The sequence below is a fragment of the Cervus elaphus genome, unplaced genomic scaffold, assembly GCF_910594005.1.
Source record: "Cervus elaphus unplaced genomic scaffold, mCerEla1.1, whole genome shotgun sequence".
In the NCBI taxonomy this organism is placed as follows: Eukaryota; Metazoa; Chordata; class Mammalia; order Artiodactyla; family Cervidae; genus Cervus; species Cervus elaphus.
In genome coordinates this window covers 4,294,886-4,303,140 of record NW_025316782.1, presented here as the reverse complement: position 1 = coordinate 4,303,140, position 8,255 = coordinate 4,294,886, and positions in this window count along the sequence as shown.

Sequence of the window (8,255 nt, the reverse complement as noted above, 5' to 3'; positions counted from 1 at the left end):
TGGTGCCTTTCCCCTGGGCCTAGGCCTCGGTTGAGGCCTCCTTGGAGAGGAGGTTGCTGGCAGGGCCTGTCTATACACTGCAAGGTGCTGGAGCTCAGAGGGACTCGTCAGAGGGAAGGGACCAGCAAGGGGCTGGATGCCCAAGACCTCTTTGGCCCAGCAGCCTCAGGGCAGCAGGGAGAGCAAGAGGCCCAGTGTGCCCCTAGGTCGGCTCTGCCCCTTCCCACAGAGGCGGCCAGCCCAGCAGCTGCCTGAGAGTCTCTGGCTCCCCCGAGCTCTCTGCTGGTGCAGGGGACAGGAACAGACCTGTGCATGTGGTTCTGCCTTGGCCAGGGACTCTGGACCCCCTGCCTGGCCCCCAGGCTCAGGGGCAGGGGCCGGGAGAGAACACCACCCCGAAGCGCTTTTCTCCCGGGCTTGGGAGCATTGTGCGCAGCTGGCGGGAACAGCCGGCGAGAGTGCTTGCAAAGCGGCCTTTGGAGGCAGCCGGGGAGGTCTTCCAGCGGGAGAGGGCCGGTTGTGCTCAGAGGCCCCACAGGCCAGGGGAAGGACCCATCAAGTCCCCTTCCCCTGGCCAGCCTTGCCCAGACCTTCCTGGCCTCCGGGGCTACTGCCCCACCAAGGGGCAGGCTGCGGGGACTGGGTCCAGACATGCCCGGGCGCCTCCCCAGGCTCATCCCCGCTGGTGCCTTTCCCCTGGGCCTAGGCCTCGGTTGAGGCCTCCTTGGAGAGGAGGTTGCTGGCAAGGGCTCTCTCCAGACTGCAAGGTGCTGGAGCTCAGAGGTCTTCGTCAGAGGGAAGGGACCAGCAAGGGGCTGGATGCCCAAGACCTCTTTGGCCCAGCAGCCTCAGGGCAGCAGGGAGAGCAAGAGGCCCACTGTGCCCCTAGGTCGGCTCTGACCCTTCCCACACAGGCGGCCAGCCCAGCAGCTGCCTGACAGTCTCTGGCTCCCCCGAGCTCTCTGCCGGTGCAGGGGGCAGGAACAGACGTGTGCATGTGGTTCTGCCTTGGCCTGGGACTGTGGACCCCCTGCCTGGCCCCCAGGCTCAGGGGCAAGGGCCGGGAGAGAGCACCACCCCGAAGCGCTTTTCTCCCGGGCTTCGGAGCATTGTGCGCAGCTGGCGGGAACAGCCGGCGAGAGTGCTTGCAAAGCGGCCTTGGAGGCAGCCGGGGAGGACTTCCAGCGTGAGAGGGCCGGTTGTGCTCAGAGGCCCCACAGGCCAGGGGCAGGACCCAGCAGGGCCCCTGCCCCTGGCCAGCCTTGCCCAGACCTTCCTGGCCTCCGGGGGTACTGCCCCACCAAGGGGCAGGCTGCGGGGACTGGGCCCAGACATGCCTGGGCGCCTCCCCAGGCTCATCCCCGCTGGTGCCTTTCCCCTGGGCCTAGGCCTCGGTTGAGGCCTCCTTGGAGAGGAGGTTGCTGGCAGGGCCTGTCTCCACACTGCAAGGTGCTGGAGCTCAGAGGGACTCGTCAGAGGGAAGGGACCAGCAAGGGGCTGGATGCCCAAGACCTCTTTGGCCCAGCAGACTCAGGGCAGCAGGGAGAGCAAGAGGCCCAGTGTGCTCCTAGGTCGGCTCTGCCCCTTCCCAAACAGGCGGCCAGCCCAGCAGCTGCCTGAGAGTCTCTGGCTCCCCCGAGCTCTCTGCTGGTGCAGGGGACAGGAACAGACCTGTGCATGTGGTTCTGCCTTGGCCAGGGACTGTGGACCCCCTGCCTGGCCCCCAGGCTCAGGGGCAAGGGCCGGGAGAGAGCACCACCCCGAAGCGCTTTTCTCCCGGGCTTGGGAGCATTGTGCGCAGCTGCCGGGAACAGCCGGCGATAGTGCTTGCAAAGCGGCCTTTGGAGGCAGCCGGGGAGGTCTTCCAGCGGGAGAGGGCCGGTTGTGCTCAGAGGCCCCACAGGCCAGGGACAGCACCCAGCAGGGCCCCTTCCCCTGGCCAGCCTTGCCCAGACCTTCCTGGCCTCCGGGGGTACTGCCCCACCAAGGGGCAGGCTACGGGGACTGGGTCCAGACATTCCCCTGCGCCTTCCCAGGCTCATCCCCGCTGGTGCCTTTCCCCTGGGCCTAGGCCTCGGTTGAGGCCTCCTTGGAGAGGAGGTTGCTGGCAGGGGCTCTCTCCACACTGCAAGGTGCTGGAGCTCAGAGGGCTTCGTCAGAGGGAAGGGACCAGCAAGGGGCTGGATGCCCAAGACCTCTTTGGCCCAACAGCCTCTGGGCAGCAGGGAGAGCAAGAGGCCCACTGTGCCTCTAGGTCGGCTCTGCCCCTTCCCACACAGGCAGCCAGCCCAGCAGCTGCCTGACAGACTCTGGCTCCCCCGAGCTCTCTGCTGGTGTAGGGGACAGGAACAGACCTGTGCATGTGGTTCTGCCTTGGCCAGGAACTGTGGACCCCCTGCCTGGCCCCCAGGCTCAGGGGCAAGGGCCGGGAGAGAGCACCACCCCGAAGCGCTTTTCTCCCGGGCTTGGGAGCATTGTGCGCAGCTGCCGGGAACAGCCGGCGAGAGTGCTTGCAAAGCGGCCTTTGGAGGCAGCCGGGGAGGTCTTCCAGCGGGAGAGGGCCGGTTGTGCTCAGAGGCCACACAGGCCAGGGACAGCACCCAGCAGGGCCCCTTCCCCTGGCCAGCCTTGCCCAGACCTTCCTGGCCTCCGGGGGTACTGCCCCACCAAGGGGCAGGCTACGGGGACTGGGTCCAGACATTCCCCTGTGCCTTCCCAGGCTCATCCCCGCTGGTGCCTTTCCCCTGGGCCTAGGCCTCGGTTGAGGCCTCCTTGGAGAGGAGGTTGCTGGCAGGGGCTCTCTCCACACTGCAAGGTGCTGGAGCTCAGAGGGCTTCGTCAGAGGGAAGGGACCAGCAAGGGGCTGGATGCCCAAGACCTCTTTGGCCCAGCAGCCTCTGGGCAGCAGGGAGAGCAAGAGGCCCACTGTGCCTCTAGGTCGGCTCTGCCCCTTCCCACACGGGCAGCCAGCCCAGCAGCTGCCTGACAGACTCTGGCTCCCCCGAGCTCTCTGCTGGTGTAGGGGGCAGGAACAGACGTGTGCATGTGGTTCTGCCTTGGCCTGGGAGTGTGGACCCCCTGCCTGGCCCTCAGGCTCAGGGGGAAGGGCCGGGAGAGAGCACCACCCCGAAGCGCTTTTCTCCCGGACTTGGGAGCATTTTGCGCGGCTGGCGGGAACAGCCGGCGAGAGTGCTTGCAAAGCGGCCTTTGGAGGCAGCCGGGGAGGTCTTCCAGCGGGAGATAGCCGGTTGTGCTCAGAGGCCCCACAGACCAGGGTCAGGAACCAGCAGGGCCCCTGTCCCTGGCCAGCCTTGCCCAGACCTTCCTGGCCTCCGGGGGTACTGCCCCACCAAGGGGCAGGCTGCGGGGACTGGGCCCAGACATGCCTGGGCGCCTCCCCAGGCTCATCCCCGCTGGTGCCTTTCCCCTGGGCCTAGGCCTCGGTTGAGGCCTCCTTGGAGAGGAGGTTGCTGGCAGGGCCTGTCTATACACTGCAAGGTGCTGGAGCTCAGAGGGACTCGTCAGAGGGAAGGGACCAGCAAGGGGCTGGATGCCCAAGACCTCTTTGGCCCAGCAGCCTCAGGGCAGCAGGGAGAGCAAGAGGCCCAGTGTGCCCCTAGGTCGGCTCTGCCCCTTCCCACACAGGCGGCCAGCCCAGCAGCTGCCTGAGAGTCTCTGGCTCCCCCGAGCTCTCTGCTGGTGCAGGGGACAGGAACAGACCTGTGCATGTGGTTCTGCCTTGGCCAGGGACTGTGGACCCCCTGCCTGGCCCCCAGGCTCAGGTGCAGGGGCCGGGAGAGAACACCACCCCGAAGCGCTTTTCTCCCGGGCTTGGGAGCATTGTGCGCAGCTGGCGGGAACAGCCGGCGAGAGTGCTTGCAAAGCGGCCTTTGGAGGCAGCCGGGGAGGTCTTCCAGCGGGAGAGGGCCGGTTGTGCTCAGAGGCCCCACAGGCCAGGGGAAGGACCCAGCAAGTCCCCTTCCCCTGGCCAGCCTTGCCCAGACCTTCCTGGCCTCCGGGGCTACTGCCCCACCAAGGGGCAGGCTGCGGGGACTGGGTCCAGACATGCCCGGGCGCCTCCCCAGGCTCATCCCCGCTGGTGCCTTTCCCCTGGGCCTAGGCCTCGGTTGAGGCCTCCTTGGAGAGGAGGTTGCTGGCAGGGGCTCTCTCCACACTGCAAGGTGCTGGAGCTCAGAGGTCTTCGTCAGAGGGAAGGTACCAGCAAGGGGCTGGATGCCCAAGACCTCTTTGGCCCAGCAGCCTCAGGGCAGCAGGGAGAGCAAGAGGCCCAGTGTGCCCCTAGGTCGGCTCTGCCCCTTCCCAAACAGGCGGCCAGCCCAGCAGCTGCCTGAGAGTCTCTGGCTCCCCCGAGCTCTCTGCTGGTGCAGGGGACAGGAACAGACCTGTGCATGTGGTTCTGCCTTGGCCAGGGACTGTGTACCCCCTGCCTGGCCCCGAGGCTCAGGTGCAAGGGCCGTGAGAGAGCACCACCCCGAAGCGCTTTTCTCCCGGGCTTGGGAGCATTGTGCGCAGCTGGCGGGAACAGCCGGCGAGAGTGCTTGCAAAGCGGCCTTGGAGGCAGCCGGGGAGGACTTCCAGCGGGAGAGGGCCGGTTGTGCTCAGAGGCCCCACAGGCCAGGGGCAGGACCCAGCAAGTCCCCTTCCCCTGGCCAGCCTTGCCCAGACCTTCCTGGCCTCCGGGGCTACTGCCCCACCAAGGGGCAGGCTGCGGGGACTGGGTCCAGACATGCCCGGGCGCCTCCCCAGGCTCATCCCCGCTGGTGCCTTTCCCCTGGGCCTAGGCCTCGGTTGAGGCCTCCTTGGAGAGGAGGTTGCTGGCAGGGGCTCTCTCCACACTGCAAGGTGCTGGAGCTCAGAGGGCTTCGTCAGAGGAAAGGGACCAGCAAGGGGCTGGATGCCCAAGACCTCTTTGGCCCAGCAGCCTCTGGGCAGCAGGGAGAGCAAGAGGCCCACTGTGCCTCTAGGTCGGCTCTGCCCCTTCCCACACGGGCAGCCAGCCCAGCAGCTGCCTGACAGACTCTGGCTCCCCCGAGCTCTCTGCTGGTGTAGGGGGCAGGAACAGACGTGTGCATGTGGTTCTGCCTTGGCCTGGGAGTGTGGACCCCCTGCCTGGCCCTCAGGCTCAGGGGGAAGGGCCGGGAGAGAGCACCACCCCGAAGCGCTTTTCTCCCGGACTTGGGAGCATTTTGCGCGGCTGGCGGGAACAGCCGGCGAGAGTGCTTGCAAAGCGGCCTTTGGAGGCAGCCGGGGAGGTCTTCCAGCGGGAGAGGGCCGGTTGTGCTCAGAGGCCCCAAAGGCCAGGGGCAGGACCCAGCAGCGCCCCTGCCCCTGGCCAGCCTTGCCCAGACCTTCCTGGCCTCCGGGGGTACAGCCCCACCAAGGGGAAGGCTGCGGGGACTGGGCCCAGACATGTCTGGGCGCCTCCCCAGGCTCATCCCCGCTGGTGCCTTTCCCCTGGGCCTAGGCCTCGGTTGAGGCCTCCTTGGAGAGGAGGTTGCTGACAGGTGCTGTCTCCACACTGCAAGGTGCTGGAGCTCAAAGGGACTCGTCAGAGGGAAGGGACCAGCAAGGGGCTGGATGCCCAAGACCTCTTTGGCCCAGCAGCCTCAGGGCAGCAGGGAGAGCAAGAGGCCCAGTGTGCCCCTAGGTCGGCTCTGCCCCTTCCCACACAGGCGGCCAGCCCAGCAGCTGCCTGAGAATCTCTGGCTCCCCCGAGCTCTCTGCTGGTGCAGGGGACAGGAACAGACCTGTGCATGTGGTTCTGCTTTGGCCAGGGACTGTGGACCCCCTGCCTGGCCCCCAGGCTCAGGGGCAGGGGCCGGGAGAGAACACCACCCCGAAGCGCTTTTCTCCCGGGCTTGGGAGCATTGTGCGCAGCTGGCGGGAACAGCCGGCGAGAGTGCTTGCAAAGCGGCCTTTGGAGGCAGCCGGGGAGGTCTTCCAGCGGGAGAGGGCCGGTTGTGCTCAGAGGCCCCACAGGCCAGGGGCAGGACCCAGCAAGTCCCCTTCCCCTGGCCAGCCTTGCCCAGACCTTCCTGGCCTCCGGGGCTACTGCCCCACCAAGGGGCAGGCTGCGGGGACTGGGTCCAGACATGCCCGGGCGCCTCCCCAGGCTCATCCCCGCTGGTGCCTTTCCCCTGGGCCTAGGCCTCGGTTGAGGCCTCCTTGGAGAGGAGGTTGCTGGCAGGGGCTCTCTCCACACTGCAAGGTGCTGGAGCTCAGAGGTCTTCGTCAGAGGGAAGGGACCAGCAAGGGGCTGGATGCCGAAGACCTCTTTGGCCCAGCAGCCTCAGGGCAGCAGGGAGAGCAAGAGGCCCATTGTGCCCCTAGGTCGGCTCTGCCCCTTCCCACACAGGCGGCCAGCCCAGCAGCTGCCTGACAGTCTCTGGCTCCCCCGAGCTCTCTGCCGGTGCAGGGGGCAGGAACAGACCTGTGCATGTGGTTCTGCCTTGGCCTGGGACTGTGGACCCCCTGCCTGGCCCCCAGGCTCAGGGGCAAGGGCCGGGAGAGAGCACCACCCCGAAGCGATTTTCTCCCGGGCTTGGGAGCATTGTGCGCAGCTGGCGGAAACAGCCGGCGAGAGTGCTTGCAAAGCGGCCTTGGAGGCAGCCGGGGAGGACTTCCAGCGGGAGAGGGCCGGTTGTGCTCAGAGGCCCCACAGGCCAGGGGCAGGACCCAGCAGGGCCCCTGCCCCTGGCCAGCCTTGCCCAGACCTTCCTGGCCTCCGGGGGTACTGCCCCACCAAGGGGCAGGCTGCGGGGACTGGGCCCAGACATGCCTGGGCGCCTCCCCAGGCTCATCCCCGCTGGTGCCTTTCCCCTGGGCCTAGGCCTCGGTTGAGGCCTCCTTGGAGAGGAGGTTGCTGGCAGGGCCTGTCTCCACACTGCAAGGTGCTGGAGCTCAGAGGGACTCGTCAGAGGGAAGGGACCAGCAAGGGGCTGGATGCCCAAGACCTCTTTGGCCCAGCAGCCTCAGGGCAGCAGGGAGAGCAAGAGGCCCAGTGTGCCCCTAGGTCGGCTCTGCCCCTTCCCAAACAGGCGGCCAGCCCAGCAGCTGCCTGAGAGTCTCTGGCTCCCCCGAGCTCTCTGCTGGTGCAGGGGACAGGAACAGACCTGTGCATGTGGTTCTGCCTTGGCCAGGGACTGTGTACCCCCTGCCTGGCCCCGAGGCTCAGGTGCAAGGGCCGTGAGAGAGCACCACCCCGAAGCGCTTTTTTCCCGGGCTTGGGAGCATTGTGCGCAGCTGGCGGGAACAGCCGGCGAGAGTGCTTGCAAAGCGGCCTTGGAGGCAGCCGGGGAGGACTTCCAGCGGGAGAGGGCCGGTTGTGCTCAGAGGCCCCACAGGCCAGGGGCAGGACCCAGCAAGTCCCCTTCCCCTGGCCAGCCTTGCCCAGACCTTCCTGGCCTCCGGGGCTACTGCCCCACCAAGGGGCAGGCTGCGGGGACTGGGTCCAGACATGCCCGGGCGCCTCCCCAGGCTCATCCCCGCTGGTGCCTTTCCCCTGGGCCTAGGCCTCGGTTGAGGCCTCCTTGGAGAGGAGGTTGCTGGCAGGGGCTCTCTCCACACTGCAAGGTGCTGGAGCTCAGAGGGCTTCGTCAGAGGGAAGGGACCAGCAAGGGGCTGGACGCACAAGACCTCTTTGGCCCAGCAGCCTCAGGGCAGCAGGGAGAGCAAGAGGCCCACTGTGCCTCTAGGTCGGCTCTGCCCCTTCCCACACGGGCGGCCAGCCCAGCAGCTGCCTGACAGACTCTGGCGCCCCCGAGCTCTCTGCCGGTGTAGGGGGCAGGAACAGACGTGTGCATGTGGTTCTGCCTTGGCCTGGGAGTGTGGACCCCTGCCTGGCCCTCAGGCTCAGGGGGAAGGGCCGGGAGAGAGCACCACCCCGAAGCGCTTTTCTCCCGGACTTGGGAGCATTTTGCGTGGCTGGCGGGAACAGCCGGCGAGAGTGCTTGCAAAGCGGCCTTTGGAGGCAGCCGGGGAGGTCTTCCAGCGGGAGAGGGTCGGTTGTGCTCAGAGGCCCCACAGGCCAGGGACAGCACCCAGCAGGTCCCCTTCCCCTGGCCAGCCTTGCCCAGACATTCCTGGCCTCCGGGGGTACTGCCCCACCAAGGGTCAGGCTACGGGGACTGGGTCCAGACATTCCCCTGCGCCTTCCCAGGCTCATCCCCGCTGGTGCCTTTCCCCTGGGCCTAGGCCTCGGTTGAGGCCTCCTTGGAGAGGAGGTTGCTGGCAGG